Here is an 18,991-nt window from a genome sequence, read left to right as displayed (position 1 = left end):
ACAGTAAGTATTTAAGTAAATTCGAGACACTTCTTCACATTGTTAAAGAGAACAGATGTCCCAAATGCACATGCATAAACTATATTCTGACGGTTAAGCTTCACTTCTAGGTGGGATCGTCATTTAATTATTTATTATTTAACTAGTTATTTAGTATCCCAGGGCCATTGTTTCTGTGGTGGTAAACCATAGTTTATATTTACCAGAGTTAAAGAGTTGTTGCAAACATTAAATATCTTTCTTAATGTTGTATCAGGCACTGCTTGGGAATTGTAAGGGCTTAATGAATGTGAGACACTGGTGATTCTTAAAATCTGCACACAGGTATTGGCAAGGCATTGTCTTTGGGATTATAAGATATGGCATTTGCTATTATTATCTTCATAGATGAGGTTAAAATTGTTCATAAAATACAGGGTGCATTCTCAATGCAGAGTAAAAGCCCAAAACCAGAGGACTGCCCCAAACAAGTGTTTATAATTAAAAATAAAAAATGAGGTTATATCCAAGTATGACAAGACTTATGTGGTAGTTTAAATGTAATTGGCCCTCATAAACTCATAGAGAGTGGCATTACTAAAAGATGTGGCTTTGTTGGAGTAAGTGTGGCCTTGGTGGAGGATGTGTGTCACTGTGAGGGTAGGCTTTGAGGTCTTCTTTGCTCAAGCTTCACTCAGTGTGACACTCAGACCACTTCCTATGGCCTGCAGGTCAAGATGCAGGACTCTCAGCTCCTTCTTAGCACTATGTCTGCTTGCACACCTCCATGTCACACCATGATGACAATGAACTAAACCTCTGAAAATGTAAGCTGCCTCAGTTAAATGTTTTCCTTTATAAGAGTTGTGGTCATGGTGTCTTTTCACAACCATAAAAACCCTAACTAAGAGAGTTGGGAGATTGCAAATGTCAGCTGCACCCATCCACCAACGCTTCAGTCCGTTGGAGAATCACAGTACCAATGATGTTTTGTTTTTGTTATGATATTTTTTAAAGCAAAGCTAGTTCACAGTGCAATAAAGCAAGGAATTCTTTTTTATACTGAGTTTTTAAGTCTTACTTTACCATAGCCCATTTCCCCTATAGTGCCTACCATGAATAAACTGGTTGGAACATACCCTGCTATATGAATACAATCAGAAATAAAGTGCTCTAATGCATTTGAGTCAGATTACTGCTTCAGAGCCTACATGAGCAGCAATTTCTTACAGTTTTGGGAATTAATACCCTACAGAAATATTGCTCAAAGCATTGCTTGCATAAAGTTCAATGGCATAAAGTACATCAACACCCAAATGGGTCTTGTTCACATCAGCAAGGAAAAAAAGTAAAGATGTATCAATTTAACAGAGTCCCAAGGTGGTTGAGTGACCCAACCCACAGGACCCTTTCCCTGACAGAGAAAAGCAAGCTGAAATACCATAGGAGGGGGGAGTGCTAGCGTTAGGAATCAAGACTGACCGCCAGTACCACACACACATTTCAGAGTACTCGCTAAGAAAGGAAAGAAAATCCTCTCTCCCTTTCTTGAAGTATCAAGTCTTCTGTTCCTCACTCATAATAATAAAAAAAGGATAGCAGTGTTAGAATATAGTGCCTAATTACAGTGATAAAATTAGAAATGGTGACTGTTTATCATGGCAGGATGACATTAGGGAGAGACCAGGATTGTAGCCAGCTGAGACAAACACTGCATTGAATGGGGTTCAGCCTCCCAGAGGCATCTAAGGCGTACCTCAAACTGTGAAACTTTAGGATTTTAAGGGAATCATAAGATGGTCCATTTTATCTGATATCTCTTCGTATATTTTTGTTTAGTGAAATATATGGCCATTTGTTTGCTTAAGTTACAAGTTTATTCTCACTTCTCAGGGTCATGGGAACTATAGTTATTGGGTATTCAGGAGAAGCAATATCTGTTTTGTTTTAGTGTGGGGTGGTTGATTTTTTTTGTTTAATTTTAATTTATTTGTATGGGTGTTTTGCCTGCATATATATCTATGCACCAGGTGCCTGCCTGGTACCCTCAAAGACCAGAAGAAGGTGTCAGATCTCTTGTGACTAGACAGTTATGAGCCACTATCTAGGTGCTGAGAATCAAACCCAGGTCCTCTGGAAGAGCAACCAGTGCTCTTAACTGCTGAGCCATCTCTCTAGTCCCTGCAATGTCTATTTTAATACATAGCCCTTTTAGATATAGCCCTTGGGCATCCCCCAATCCAGATCATAATCTCTAAGCATACTCAGTTCTCAATGGTAGGTTCAGAGTCCAGGAAGAACAGCACAGCTCCCTGACATCATTGATGGAGCCCTTTAGAATGGCTGTCTTATTCATTTATTGCTACTGTTCTTTGGATGCATCTTCCCCGAGCCTCATGTAAAAGCTTAGTTCTCAGCATGGAGCTATTAGAAGGTGGTATATTCTGCTGAAAGACATCGTTGAACCATAGCCTTTCTCTTCTCCAGAGTATTCTCTCTCTCTCTCTCTCTCTCTCTCTCTCTCTCTCTCTCTCTCTCTCTCTCCTTCTCCCTCCCCCCTCCTCTCTCCCTCCCTTTCTTTTTTTTATATTCCCCTTTCCCTCTGTTTCTTGGTATCTGTCTCAGCTTTCTGGCTCAAAATGTACATATTCACTGTAATAAACACTCCTGTCATGCATGGTGTTGCATTCGCCAGAGACCCATAGCATGGGGCCTGTGGACTTGGACTTTAATCTACAAAAATTTAAATTTGGCAAGAGCCAAATAGAACAACTCTTTACTTCCCAACTAGCCTGAGCCGGATACTTCGTTTCAGAAGCTAACTAATACAAATCTAATGAAACGTAAGTGCTAGTATGTACTAGATACTGGTGTGGCATACAGGTCTATGCCCAGGAGTAGGACAAACAAGTCCCTTCTCAAAAGTTAGGCACAATTAATACAGAATTTTCCACCCATAGCATAGCCTTGATACTACCAAAGTATGAGAATTTTTTAAAAGGTATTTCAGGTTTCAAAGGTTCAGATTACAGATGTTCAGCCTGTCTTCCATCTTCGTCCTTATTTTCCCTGACTCATTCCCTACCCATTGGCATCCTCCTCTTATTGATAAGTGGAAGAAAGAATCTGAAATTGTGGTAAAAATTGTCAAGGACTAACCCTTAAAAAATAATTGTTTTTAAGTTGGCAGCATACACCTTTAATCCCAGCACTCAGAGGGCCGTGGCAGGTGGGTCTCTATGAGTTTAAAGCCAGCCTGGTGTACGCAGTAAGTTCTAGGACACACAGGGCTATGCAGGAAAACCTACTCTCAAAAGACAACAACAACAAAATGACGACAGAATATAAAGATTTCAGATTTGTAATACCTCTGATCTCTTCACTTCACTGTGTGTGTGTGTGTGTGTGTGTGTGTGTGTGTGTGTGTGTGTGTGTGTGTGTGTTTTGATTTTGGTTGGGTTGGGTTGGATTGGATTTTTTTGTGCCTGTTTGGTCTATTTGTTACTGAATCTGAATTCTGGATCCTGGTAGGTACAAAATAAATAATTACACAGTGTCCTTGAGCCCATCGGTCTACTTGTTTTTTCCTCGTTACAAATGTTGATGCACACGTGTTTTCAAAAGTCGAAAGCTCCTCGGGCAGAGTCATAGCCTCAGTCATGTGACATGCTGTTCCCTGTAACACCCAGCTTCTGGGATCATGTTTCAATCAAAAGAATTTTCCTACAGAGCAAAGAACTCGTTATGCATGTTGTGCAAAAAAAAAAAAAGCACCAAAATTAACATCCTTTTGCTTTTGCATTCAGTGCAGAATATTTAGTTCAGCCCTGGGTGAGAGTTTTTAGGAATTTTAACAATCATTTGTTGAACTAAGGGCTTCCCTACTCCTGTGAAGTCCATCATTTCCTGGTATTAGATACAGCTTTTCATTTAATTAATTTTAATACAGTAATTTATTTTTATATTTTCCTCTAATCTTGTCAACCCAGTGTGGATTTTGCTTTTTAATAAAGTACAGGGTAAGCTACTTAAAGTGGACTAATTGGACGAAGCCTGGCTTGTCCATCTGATCAGAACGGACATTTGAAGGAAGGAGGGGTTGGAGAAGACAGCCGGGGAAAGGCAAGAAGAGGCGCGCTTAGAATCTCCACAGGGCCAGAGATAAGCTGGTGCTTGCCAAGGGCAGAGAGTTGAAGGAAGGGACCCCAAGAGGGACTTGGGAAACTCCATTTCTCATTTGGCTTAAGCAGCAGTGCCTAACAGTTGTTGAGGGAAAAGCTGTGTGAGCTGCGATTCCCTATATAGTTCTATACGCAGTCGGTCCTTCAGGCCTGTCCTCTGGTAACACGGTGAAGACATACTGATACACCCACTTTTATCTGGTCTCTTAGTTCTAAATCTTTATGTTTTTTTATCCTTTAGGCAGGCTATAATTCTCCTCTTTTCAAAGAATCTTGCCTTTCCTTTTGGTTTTACTTCAGGGGAGACTATCTGAAGGGGCAAACACAGGCTAGACTCTGGAGTTTAATGAACGAAATGTGTTCTGTCCAAAGGAAGGTTCCATGGTATTGAAACAGAAGCCCCAAGAAGACATCAACCATTGTTGAGCCGAGCCTGCCCTGTGCTCCGTCAGGCTACTCAGATGTTGCTAACGGATCAAGGCCAGCAGTTCTGAAATGAGGCTGCGTGGGTTTGAGCTGTGTATGAACTACTGTGTAGGACTGTGGACGTTTCCATCTATAAACCGAGTAGATGACACCATTGGCCTCTGTGTTCTTAGGGGATTAGACTAGTCAGTCTAAAACGTGATGCCCCATGGGAAGCTCTGCGTGTTTGCTACTATTGATTATTTGTCAGGATATGGCATCCGCCAGTGACTGAAGCCCAACCCTGAATGGCTTAAGCCGTAGGAGTTCATTGGCTCACTTGATACAGAAGTGTTAAAGCAAAAACAGCGGCAGATGTGCAAATTATTTCCTCACATGGTCCTGTCCCTCTGCCCCTTCTCTTACCTGCTGCCTCTCTCAGGCAAGTTCTTGTCTGTGTTTTGGCTATCACCACCACCACGCACACACCGGACACAGGCTACTCCCAAATCCAATGAGAGATTCTGCTTTCCTAGGGCCCTGAACTCCAATGCCTGACCCACGACCATGTTTCCCTAGGCAAGCTTGAGACATATGATCAGTCCTGGAGTGTTCCTGGGGTGGAGTGTTCCCTGGAATGTGATTCCTGGCACTCGGGACAGACAGGCCCATATCACATGTCATGCTACCCGAGGAGGAAGGATGTGAAAGCCGCCTGGATGAAGGGAGGGGAAGAGGGAAATGCAGACACAGAACCTGAGGGTGTGGTAGAGAAAAGTGCTGGGCTTACAAATCAGAGTCTTTTGGAGATCCACATTTGCAAAACATTTTGGTGCCGTGGGCACTTAGGGAATTCACCACAAGAGCAAGCCCTGGGGTTTTCCAAATGCATTTCACAATAGAACTTATGGTTGACCTGTTTCAATGACTTTCATTAAAGTATATTTTGTCAAGAGTCTAATTGCTTCCACAATGGCTGTATTATAAATTCATCTCTAGATTGTTCTGCAGACAGATCTGACAAGAATCGGTCATTCAGCAGCATTCCTTGAGCAGAGATTCTGGTCTCATTGCCATGAACTTGTTCCTCAAAGCAGATTAACCTGATTCACTGTATACATGTTTATGTCCATACATACATACAGACAACAGATAAACAGGCAATTCCAGCACTCAGGTAGCTAAGGCAAGTTTGTATCCCGACTGGACTACATAGCAAGAATCTATGAGTGCTGGGATTATAGGCAAACACTACTGCACCTGGCTCCCACCACTCCCTGCGAGAGCACACTCACCCCTCTGTCCTTTCTCAGCCCCATCACCTTCTCCTCTGCATAAGGGAAAATATGGCTGTGCTAACAGCCAAGTAGGCAGAGGGTGTAAGTGAAGGGGCTGGTCGATGAGCATACACATCAATAGGAGCGTGTTGATTTCTGTCCTCATCGATTGCATTCTTCTCAGTACTTGAAGCAGGCAAGTAGAGTAATATTGGGACTGGGAGAAGAAGTCAGTGGCAGACAGTGTTGGGCAAACAGGCTCAGTGCACTTGCTTGGCAGCAGAAAGGGCCTACCTGCAGCTTTAGGTTTCAAGGCAAAGGAGGTGTGCCTGTAACAGCCTTGCATATGGGCAGTGGTGTTGACTGATCACAGAGATGTAAGAGAGGCAGGCAAGTAGACTTGGTAAATATGGATAAAGAATTTGGATTTTATTCCAGTGAACTCTTGGGTAAACTTTCGGTACTTCTGGATCTCACTAATATCTTAACACTATAAGAAAGCAAGAATTAATTTGTGTCCATTAAACTAACAGGTCAACTCCCCTGGTTATTAAGCATCCTTAATTCTTTGAACTGCTCTTAGCAGTTCCAGTACCTTCATCTCCAAATAGCTCTTCTTGACGACCTTGCCCTGTGGATTCAGTTCTAAAACTTGTCTCAGACAATGCAGGTGAGGGCCAGTCGTTCATCATGTATTCCCTGGGCAGAGATCACCTTATCACTATAGCCTTAGGGGTAACATTTTGGAATAAATGTAAATATATTTATATTTCACCATTTTGAAACAAACAGAAGCACACACATTTCATAAATACACAGAGCCCACGAGCACATAAAGAATACATGTGCACAGACTCAACTTTGATGGACTAGAAACCCATTTCCTTGAGCATGGAGATTTGTATGAAAGCCTAGCTTTCTCTTCAGTGGGATTTTTTTTTTCGCCATCTCTTCCTTGGCATTTTCAGAAAGAGCCCTTTGTCCTCTTCTGAGGATGTTAATTATATCATCATTATCTCAGGAAAAAACTCACAAGCACGCTACCCATTCAAAGATCTTGGAATTATAAAATACATTCATGTGTGATAGAAAATATATGATCTAGAGATTCTTATCTGTTGACTGGTAACCTGGGGTTAAGTGAAGAATGTACTGAAATGAAATGTTCACTGTAATATTGGTTTAGATGCATGCTTTTTTATTTTATATAATAAATCAGTACCTTTATGAAGTTGTGATTTAGGCAATATAGAATAGCCAGGCGGTTTGTTTCATGTCTCCGTCCACTTTTTAAAAAATTATTTTCTGTGATGAACATAAATTCTATTTATGGTGAAACTAAAATTAGACACTGTAATTTTTCTGTGTCTAGAGAAAATTACTGATTGAAAAATAGCCTGGTGCTTTTTCTCTCAGTAGAGGGGCTGCCCATACTTAAGAAATGTATGGCACTTTTTCTCTCAGTAGAGGGGCTGCCCATACTTAAGAAAAGTATGGCACTTTCCTGGGAGCGATGACAAAACACCTGGGATAGCAACTTAAACAAGCATTTCTTCCGCCTCACGTTGTGAAAGGACAGACCATCACAGCAGGGGAGGCATGGTGGCAGGAACACAAGGTGGCTCATCACAGCACAACCTATATTGTGAGACAAAGAGAAATAAATGCCTGTGGGCTAACTCCTTCCTCCATTCTAGCCAGTCTTGAACCCCAGCCCACTGGACTGTGACTCCCAAATTAGGGTCTTTTCTTCTCCATGCAACTTCTCTGGAAATATTGTCCAAACGTGCCAGGCAGGCTATCTTTAGGGGATTGTAAATGCAGTCGGGTCAATGATGAAGACTAGCCAGCATAGGCAGTATGCAGCAGAGTAACCAAGTGTTACTTCCTGGAGTTTTGTGGAGGGCTGTCTTCCCAAAAAACTTTTCAATGTGTGCGCCACTGATAACATATACGCCTGCTCAGAGAAATGCCTTTTTATTTATATAATAAGTCAGCGTTCCTTTATGAGGTCATGATTTAGTCAATATAGAATGGCCGGATGGTTTGTTTTATGTCTCTGTCAATTTAGAGAATTTCATACAATGTATTTTGATTATATTCACCCAGGCTCCTCCCCTTAACTCCTCCCAGATCCACCCTTACTTCCCTATCCCCACCCTAGTTTCACATCTGTCTCTGTTAGGACGTTGATTGCCTTCACCTTGTGCTAGTCTTGTGCAGACAACCGAAGCTGCTGCGCGTTCGTGAGCACAGCATCCCAGTGTGTCCCAAAGACACTGCTTCTCGCTGGTCTTTCCTGAACTCCAACTCATACATTCTTTCTGGTTCCTCTTCTGACTCCTGAGTCTTAGGAAGGGGTGTGGTATAGATGTCCCATCTGTGCCTGAGCCACAGTCACTTATTCTCTACAATTTGCCCAGTTGTGAGTTTCTACATTTACCACCATCTGCTGTACAAAGAAACTTCTCTGCTGATGTCTGAGAGCTGCAGTAATCTATGGGTAGAAGACACAAGTGTATGAAATTCTGATAGTATAGTCTAAATCATTTGGGTTCAACCTTGCTCTTTTAGTAGAGTAAATAAAGATAGCTTTAATCAGGAGCCAAGCCTGGTGTAGGGAAGACAATGTGAACGGTTTGATCCAAATCTTATTTTTTTTTATAGTTTCTATATAGCATCTGATATCTTGGTTTAGACACATTGAAATAATATGTGTGAAACTTTCTTATCACACAATCCCCTTGAAGTAAAAAATAAAGCAAGTTGGTATAACAAAGTTCTCTCATACATCCTTCCTACATGGTCACAAGACTTCAGAGAATCCCATGTCATCTAGCATCTTCCCAGTTGGAGGGATACCAACTTGGCATCTCACACACAAGACCAAAATGTAAGCCTGAGCTAAAGGCATTAAGAATAATAGGAGATGCCATCCTCATTGGCCTCCTACGGTCTAAAGAATGGTGAGCTACTTGGTAGCAAACATCTCAAGATGGCAAGTGGGTTATTTGAGACCACTACAATCTTTCTTTTACTCTTACTCCATGACTGCCTGGGTGGCTGGAGCCTAGTTTTCTCCTCTCCTTGAAAAGCCCACACAGCTTCTCTCACTGAGCTTCATATTTTTCTAACCACAATAGCATGGGAGCATGGACCTAGCTCTCAACAAATGCTCCAAACTGCCACCCTAATCTTCCCAATGGCGTCCTACAGTAAGAATGTGATCTCAGTCCCAACTCACAAGGTATTTAATTTTAAATGGATGGGAATCTGTACCAAATTTTCTTTGCATCAGATCAATCCCTCTTCCTACGAATCTGGAATTGGGAACAAAAGAAAATTCATCTCTCCATGAAGAAATAGCTGCTTTCTTGACATCCCTGTCTTCTGCCTAGATCTCATGTCAGATCTAGCTCCTCTGCTGGGGCAAAGAATTGAAATGGACTCAGCAGATGCGAGTCAGTCTTCCATGCCTGTAACAGATACCTGAGATACGAACTGTGGAGAGATAAAAGGCTGCTGTTAGGGCACAGTCTTTATTCTAATCAGTAACCTTATTACTTCGGGCTGGTGGCTTGATTTCACAGTGTCAGTTCATGGCAGACACATGAGCAGAATGTAACCCCACACTCCATGGCTTTTTAGCAAAAGAGAAGAGGTAGGAGCTAGAATCCCAGGATGTAGTTCATAGATAAGCTCTCTATGCCTTCCTTCTAGATCAGTGGTTCTCAACCTGTGGGTAGAGACCCCATGGAGTCATATATCAGATCTTCACATTACAGTTCATAACAATTGTTGTTGAAGGTTTTTCTTTTACTCTTTTTTTTTTGGTTGGGGGGGGCACCAGTCAGCTCCCAAATAAATCACAGACAGAGTAATATTCTTTTTAATGAATGCCTGATCTTAGTTTGGCTTTTTTATAGCCAGCTTTTCTTAATTTAAATGATCCCATGTACATTTTACCTCTGGGATTTTTCCTTTTCTTACTTCTACGATCTTCCTTTGACTGTTACTCTATGACTGGCTGAGTAGCTGGACCCTAGTTCTCCTCTCCTTGTTCTCTCTTGCTCGTCCTTCTCTCTTCCCATATTTCTCCTATTTATTCTCTCTGCTTTCCAATCCTGCCTCTCCCTTCTCCTACCTCCCTACTTTCTGGTCATTTAAGTCTTTAATAGACCATCAGGTATTTTAGACAGACAACATAACACAGTTTCACAGAGTTAAACAAATGCAACATACATGAATGCAACCCATCTTTGCATCATTAAAATAAGTGTTCAATGGCATAAAAATGTGTAACATACCTTAAAATAACATTCCACGCAAAAAATACAGTTAAAAATATCAAAAAAGTAATTTTATAGCTGGAGGTCCACACCATGAGGTATTGTATTAAACAGTCATAACCTAAGGAAGGTTAAGAACCACTGCTCTAGACCCTGCCTCTTAATGTTTCCACTGCCTTTCTGTATCCCTATAGGTGGGAGACGGGCTTTGGGGGATGTTCCACAACCAAACTACAGCATAGGGCCAAGAATGCTGTAATCTTTCTGTATACTGTGAATACGTATTACTCTCATTGGCTAATAAGGAAGCTGACAGGCCAGTAGCAGGGCAGGAAGGTCAGACTGAGAATGATGGGAAAAGGAAGGGCAGAGTCAGAGGAGTCGCCAGTTAGATGCAGAGGGAGCAGATCAAAGTGCCATGCTAATAAAGGTATGCCTCCTATGTGGCAGAGTGTAAATAAAGAATATGGGTTATTTTAACATGTAAGAGCTAGTTAGCTATAATCCTGAGCTATTGGTCATGCATGTATAAGTAATAGTAAGCCTCTGCGTGGTTATTTGGGAACTCTTGGAGAGAAGAAAAGTATCCAACTATACAAGAAATCTGCATGATGGGGGGCAGAATCTTATGGATTCGAGGCCTCCTTTGAGGTCTTCGTCTAGAGCTTTCTACGACCCCATAGATTGCTTGTTCAGGAATCCACTGTACACCTCCATAGCCTGATACATATTTCTTTGTTCTCATTTTCTTGGTTGGTTAATTTGCTAGCAGCAAGCTTGGGTGCTGAAGAATCCTTACTGCCACTGTTATCTTTAACAAGCAATGGATATGTTCACCGCTCCCCCATGCTTACCACCTCCTTGAGAGGCAGCTGCATCCTACCCACCCAAACGCCCGGTTATTGGTGGGCACATGGATCACCTGTTCTTCTAGTCAAGCAGCAATGGCATCAGGCCAGAGGAAAAGAAAGAAACGCATAAAGAAGTTTTCGTTTGAGAGAAAGTAGCAGGCATTTCCTAGAAATAGCTCTGACCCAAACCCAGCCAGAGCAGATTCATCCGGAGGAATTATAAACAGAAATCACACCCTGAGTGCTATAATTAAAATAAACTAGATTTTAGAGGAAATTCTTCGTAGGGAAAAGCAGAGTCTCTGGAGTAGTTCAGTCTTCCTAAGTATAGGGAGAAACAATTATCAAATTTGTGGTTTGCAGACTTTCACCTTTTGCAAAACAAACTGATTAACGTAAAAATAAAACTGAAGAACTTCTCCCACACACCTCAAGCTGAGATTGTGCTCGTGTGGAGGTCATAGGGGTCCACGAGTGTTCAACGTCTCCCGTGGAATCTGGTCTCCACCCTGCACATGCCTTTTAAATAATCATCCAATTCAGTTCAGCCTTTTGCTTCGGTCTTAATATTCTGTATGTTAATATTCTCTGTATCTATATTTCATCTTCTGACCTCATGTCTGATTGTACTATTTATAGCCAGGGATATGAGACCCTGATACCTTTAACAGGATTAATATAAAGGAAATGGGCTTTATTAGTTTGGATTTGTTTTATTAGCATTCTACAGTTTGATTAGAATGAGAAAGCTAGGAGAGTCTTGTTTGCCTAGCAGAAGTAAAAACAACATAAAACGAAATAAACGGAATCTCAATGTATTATTGATAGAACACAAAGACGTTTCTCCAAAGCTGTATTGTAAGTACAAAGGTCCTTGTACCCGACATAGAGGAGAGCAAAGACACTTTTAATTTATCTCCTCCAAATGCTTTTAGCTGCTTTGCAGACATCTTTAGTTAAGTGAAGGACATAGTCTTCCTTTAAAGGGAATTTAGAGAGGAAAGTACTCAAAATATACCAGACAACTATATTGAAATATTTACCATTTGTTGATTTGGGACATAGACTGAATGGCAGACTTCAACATAATATTTGCAGATGAAAAAAGAGAATTTTCCATGAGTATCTAGAATGTTATTTTGCTTGGGTGTATGTTTAAAAAAAACATACATTTGAGAATAATGAAAGTTAATCTTTGACTGGGGGAGAATTCTGAGAATATCAGCAAAGGGATTGGTGAAAGATATATTCCCCCCACCAAGGTAACTTTTGCAAAATAATTTGAGCTATTTTGTAGAATTGCCTAGATGACAAAGGTAGGTGTGGTAGGCATGGCTCTGGGTGTATCATTAAAATAGATATGCAATTAGAAGTGTGTTTGTATATCTTTTCTACCCTTATCTTCTCCAACTCCCACAGTTGGATAAATTTAGAAACTTCTTATAGACTTGGAGATGTTCCCTGTAAACATCATTTTCAACAAATGCCTACCATTAATTAAAATTAACAGACCAATAACAGAAAGGGATCAGAAGTTTTTTTCTTGTTTTTCTTTTCTCCTTCTTTTCTTTGTTTGGGGGATTTGTTTTTTCACTAAAGTTTTGAAGGTTCAAGTAAGCAGAATAGGGTGTTTATTCATTAGTTCAATGGAAAACATGTTTAGTAGATAAAGTCAAATAATACAGATGCTATTCTATTGGTATAACAGAGATTCACTACACAAGGGAACCATTTTAAAGGTGGGGGAGTAGTCAGCTGCAGACATAGAGGTCTGCAACCCTACCATTTAGGAGGCTGAAGTGGGAGAATTGTAAATTTAAGGCCAGCCTGTGCTACAAAGGGAGACAGATCCTCTCCAAATCAATGAAGGAAGGAAGGAAGGAAAGAAGGAAGGAAGGAAAAAAGGAAGGAAGGAATGAAGGAAGGGAGGGAGGGAGGGAGGGAGGGAGGGAGGGAGGGAGGGGGAGGGAGGGAGGCAAGAGGGGGAGGGGGGATGGAGGGAGGTAAGTCTCATGAATACCACCCAGAGTGTTTTAAAAGTATGGGTATTTTATGAAGGCATTCAGATAATATAAAGTCTAAACAACTGTCATTTTACTGAGATAGAGCAAGGCATTCTGGACATGAAAATATCTAGTTATTCATAATGGTCAGGAAATAAACAAACTGTATCCTCAGTAATTACACAATCCTGATTCTGAAAGTTTGCCTCTGCCATGCAATAGCCAGAAGACTGTGTACAGAGGGTCTCAATTTTCTCAGTTATGTAGTGAATATCAAACTATCATCTATGGGGATGGGAGATACCTCTGTCAGGAAAGGAGGACCAGAGTTTGATTTCTCTGGGACCTTGTTAATAAACTGGGCATGATAAAGCATGCTTGGTGATTCCAAATACTGGGGAGGTGGAGACAGGTAAATTCCTGATGCTCACCGACCAGTCAGCCTAACATATTTGGTAAGTCCTAGGGTAGTAAGAGAACTTATCTCTAAAAGATAAACAGGGCCTGAGGAGCAAAACCCAAGGTTCTTCCCACACATATGCACACATAGTCACATAAGCGTGCATACACACAAACCAAGTGAAATATTATTTATGAGATAAACATGTAATTCAGTCAGCACCCTGTTCATATGTATGCTTAAAATGAAAGTCATTGATATACTGAGTTTTTAACCTCTGGGTTTCTCTAGCTTGGTTGGATTGCACATTGGATCATTTCATTGCCCTGGGGTCCTAGCTGAGTCTTGTAGAGTATGGAGAATTGAGAATTGTATTGCAGACAATTTCAGTGACTCAAAACACTTTGGGGACTAATTTAACCCCTATTGCTATCTTCGACTATATATTATCTTTTCAATTTTATAAAAGTCTCCTCTAAAGAAACTGTGATGAATTTGATCTATGTATAAATTATGAAATAATTATGACAATCAAGTCAATTAACATTCTACCATCTTGCTTAGATACTTTTCATGGAGAAAAGCCTGAGATCTAACGTTGTAGTAGACTTTTACAATACAGCGTGATATTTATAACTATAACTACCATGCTGGACACTAGCTCTCCACAACTCATTCTCAAACACACTTAATATGGTTACCTTTTAGTCAAAAAGAAGTGTATTGTACATCTCTCTCTTGACTTCAGATGATGCAAAAAAACATAATAATATTAGCTTCAAAATATTTGCAGATGGTTATCACAGGCTAATTGTCAAATGCAAAGAGAGTTTCTGTTTCTCAGCCCTCGCTAGTATAACTTCAGGATGGAAAGGGACACAAACCTATCATATTTAGTGTTAAAATCCTGATTAAATTGGTTTCTAAAGCTTTTTATGGCATGGGTTTCAAATATTTCTCAAAGTGTGCTCAAACACGCACTATGTAAGGTCAGAATATTAGTTCAGAGTTCATTTTTCTTGGTTGTTGTTTTTGTTAGTCATCACGATGGTTAACATTGTCAACTTGGTGGGATCTGAAATCGCTGAGAGGACAAAACATCAGAGACTGTCTCTGAAGGAGCCTCTGAATTGGATTAACAGAGGCAGGAAGACCACACTATCTGTAGACACCACCATTCCACTGGCCAAGTTATAGGAGACATTTTTTTTTAGTGGTACAAACTTTCATTTATTTCCATATATTATGTCAATATATACAAGGAAGCCAATAAATAAAAACAGGTTTTTGTATGACATGGCTGAAGTTCAGCAGTGAATGTCTACTGTGTGCCAGAGATGATGCTGGGTGTGGTTGATATGCTAATGCACAGAAGAGTGAAAATGTGATCCCTGGGCTTATTGAATTTAGGGTCTAGTTAATGGATTACAGATTCTACCTTGAAAGACACCCTCTAGATCTGTGCCGTCCAACATGGATAGAAGTTCTAAACCACCACAAAGGACATTAAATCAAATTTCAGCTCTTCAGCTTCATGAACGTTCTCAGTGCTCAGAATCTTAACATAGCTGGTGACCATCATACTAGATGCTTCAGATACAAAACACATCCTTCTCCACTAAGTGTCAAGTGTCCCAAACTCTGATGTGCCAAAGAGTGAGCGAGAAAGGGCAGCCATCGAACTCTCCTGCAAGCTGTTCAAACAGTATACTTAAGAAGAGAGAACAGATGGCCCTAAGTCACAGGGCCAGATTAGGTTTAGAGGCTAAGGAAGGGTTTCAGCATTTTCCTCTGTCCCTAGGTAGAGAGACTGCCAGTGATGTCCGGTGGTGGATGAGTGAACCCCATGAAGATTCCAAAAAGGAAGGATTTAGCCAGGAACATCTCCCACAGAAAAAAGTTCAATCGTTTTGTGAAGTCATTTTATGCTGACTTTGGCCAAACTTCTGTGGCAATTTTGTGATCCTCACAAAAATGTTGATTATTTCACATATGACACACATACACACACAATTTTAATGTATAACTTCAGCTATGCTGAATAATTTACCAGAGTTCAAAGTATTTACCTTTGAATTTTGTAAACACTTCAAGGTATTTTATGGCTGCATCCAAAGGAGATCTTTAGGACTTGGTTCTTTTATTTTTCTCTTTAAAAAAGCTGCAAGCACTTGTGAATTTGTAGTCTTCCATCCGTTTCTCTGAGAGACCTGTTAAACTCATTAACTCTTCTAACAAATGTGCAGCTCCAATGTAATTACACACTGACAAGAATCCCAGTGACCAAGCTGTATTTAAATTTAATAACCATTGGAGCGGTATGCAAGTTATTGGGAAGCAGTAGATTATTGGAAAGTAAAAGGAATTTAAAATGAATTGGCAGGGATGGTTGGAATGAAAATCCTAAACACTAGTAACATGAGCTTCGATTTGGATACATTTGATTGTTATAATCAATGAGAAATGTGACTGCTTTCGTCCAGAGGCTTGAATATTTTCAAATTTTAAAAATAAACATGGGTGGGACCCTCCATATATCTGTGACTAGAGTTCTTAAATAAGAACTTTAGTAAACTTTTTTTTTGCTTGGGTTCCCTGGTTGCATTAGTGACTTTTCTGCTGCTGTGTTGAAACGTCACAACCAAGGCAACTTAGAGAAGAGTTTATTCAGTTTAAATGTTCTAGAGGGTTAGAGTCCATCACGGCAAGAAGGCAGGGCCCCAAGTGCAGGCATGACAGCAGAAGCAGCAAACTGAGTGCTAAGAACTTGAATGGTAACCATGAAGCAGACAGAACAAGCTGGAAGTGGTGCAGGGTGTTAGATATCAGAACTTGCCCTAGTGGTATACCTCATCCAGCAAAGCCACAGCACCTACATCTACTGAAACTGGGAACCAAACATTCAAATTTCCAAAGACTGTGGGAAACATATATGATTGAAACCACCACAGTGGTCCAAGTTCTCGTGTCATGTTCTAAGCTAGACGAGCTCTGTCACAGAATGCAAACCCAGTCCCACCTAAAAATAAACTCTTGGTGAAAGCTGGATGCAGGAGATGATGTAGATATTAGCAAAAGGCTGTTACTTTCTGTGGTGGTGGTTTGAAAGCAAATGCCCCCCCCCACACAGGCTCAAAAGGAGTGCCGCTGTGCTGTAGGATAATGGTCTTGTACCCTATCACTTATATTGTATTGTTTTTAAAAATACCGATTGGCCAGTAGCCAGGCAGTAAGTATAGGAGGGGTGACAAGGCAGAAAGTAGAGGTGGGCGATGAGAACAGGAGAATTCTGGGAAGAGGAAAGACTCAGTCTACAGTCAATACAGAGGAAGCCAGACACAGAAGAAGCAAGATGAGAATGTCTCACTGATAAAAGATACCAAGCCATGTGGCTAACATAGACAAGAATAATGGGCTAAGTTAAGATGTAAGAAAGAGTTAATAAGAAGTCTAAGCTAATAGTTCAACAAGTTTATAATTAATGTAGACCTCTGTGTGTTTCTTTGGGACTGAATGACTGCAGAGCCTGGTGGGACAGAAACCTCAGTCAACAAATGGCACCAACGTGGACAACTAAAGCCACTTAAAACCTGAGAGAGTTGGGGAAGTAATTCCAAACACGAAAAAACAGAGTTAAGCATGGCTTCTTGGTAGCAGCATTTTCTCTGGTGGGCACTATTTGCTAGAGGCAAATACATCTCATTTAAGATAGGCTTCCTGACCCAGCTTTAGCTACAAAAACCTTACAGCTGTGTTAAGAGGACCTACCAGCAAACACTTAAAATGTGTTTATGAATAGCCAAAAGCATTCTTTTGGTGATGACAGGGACCTTGAAACACCATACAGCTGTTGCAATAAACATGGCTCCAATCAGTATCTCCTTCATGAGGCTAGATTCTCAGAAAGCTAAGGAATGGGGTGGATCCAGCTGTCAAAACCACAGCTTTAATCCTAGCCATATTGCTTAAAAAATTAAAGCCTCGTGTGGTAAAAAAAAAAGAGAGAGAGAGAGATATACAGTAAAGATAGATTAAGATGAAGAAAACCTCTAAATGATTTACAGTGTTTTTAAAAATATATGTAGGCTTGGGAGGGAAAAGAAAAAGGATAAAGTCCTTAAAATGAAAAAGGAAAGAGAGTAGTTGGGTGTGGTTGCACATACTTTTAATCCCAACACTTGGGAGGCAGAGGTAGTGGATCTCTGTGAGTTCAGGGTGTGGTGGCACACACCTTTATTCCTAACACTTGGGAGGCATAGGCAGGTGATCTCTGTGAGTACAAGGTGTGGTGGCACACACCTTTATTCCTAACACTTGGGAGGCAGAGGCAGGTGATCTCTGTGAGTTCAAGGACAACATAGTCTCCAGAGTGAGTGCCAGAACAGTCAAAGATACACATGAAACCTAGTCTCCAAAAAAAAAACCCAAAATTAAAAATAATGATAAAATAAATAAAGTATATAATAAAGCCACATAAATGGAAAATACACAGAGAGTCTGGATACTGTATGTTATTATATTGTCTTTGAATTGTTTTATGGCTGAGGAAGGAGCAAGAGCTCCTAAAAGACATTTGATTATAAATGTTGCTGCATTAATCCAACATATATATTTTGAAAATGCCTTGAATTCAAAATTTAAGTCAAAAGATATTACTTTTGGGAATGTTGTAAGAAGGCCGCTAGTTAGTTCCCAGCTGCTCCTCCCCAAAATAAATCACTCAGAAACCATATTATTTGCAATACTGTTTGGCCGATAGCTTAAGCATATTTCTGGCTAACTCTTATATCTTAATTTAACCCATTTCTAGTAATCTGTGTATTGCCACATGGCTGTGGCTGACTGGGTAAGGTTCTGTCTGGCTCCAGTGGGGCTACATGGCTTCTTTTGTACTCTGCTTCCTTTCTCCCAGCATTCAGTTTAGTTTTCCCCACCTAACTCTACCCTGCCCTATCAACAAGACAAGGCAGTTTCTTTATTCACAATGGGTATTCACTGCATACACATGGGAATACCACATCAGAGGAAGGGGTTTTGCTTTTGTTTACACAGGAAATGGGAGGCTGTGGATTCATCCTGGACTAAGAAAATCAGGTCTGATCAAGGAAGACCCCTGAGAAATCTCCAGTAAGAGCAGATGGCCCAGATGTCTGAGTTCTACACCCAGGACAATTTCAAGTCCAGTCAGGACTTGATCATAATTCTAAATTTTCTTTAAGTCCTCATAAGATTATCAGTGTCCCAAATCAGCTGGAAATAGCCTATAAAACTATGCCTACATTCCCAAAAATTGGATTATGGATGTTTTCTTTATTTAGTTATTGGTTGCAATTTGTATGGATAATGGCCAGGAAGAAAGCTAAACAAAGGATATTAGATTCAGAGTTCTTGTTTTGGAAAAAAAAAAGGTGGGGGAAATGCTGTGGGACAATGGTTTTGTACTCTGTCACTTATATTGTATTGTTTTAATAAAATGATGATTGCCAGTGGCCAGGCAGGAAGTATAGGCAGGATGGCAAAGCAGGAAGTAGAGGTGGGACCATGAGAGCAGGAGAATTCTGGGGAGAGGCAAGACTCAGTCTGCAGTCGATATAAAGAAAGCCAGA

Source organism: Microtus pennsylvanicus, chromosome 8, assembly GCF_037038515.1.
Source record: "Microtus pennsylvanicus isolate mMicPen1 chromosome 8, mMicPen1.hap1, whole genome shotgun sequence".
Lineage (NCBI taxonomy): Eukaryota > Metazoa > Chordata > Mammalia > Rodentia > Cricetidae > Microtus > Microtus pennsylvanicus.
Note: the sequence above shows the minus strand (reverse complement) of the source record.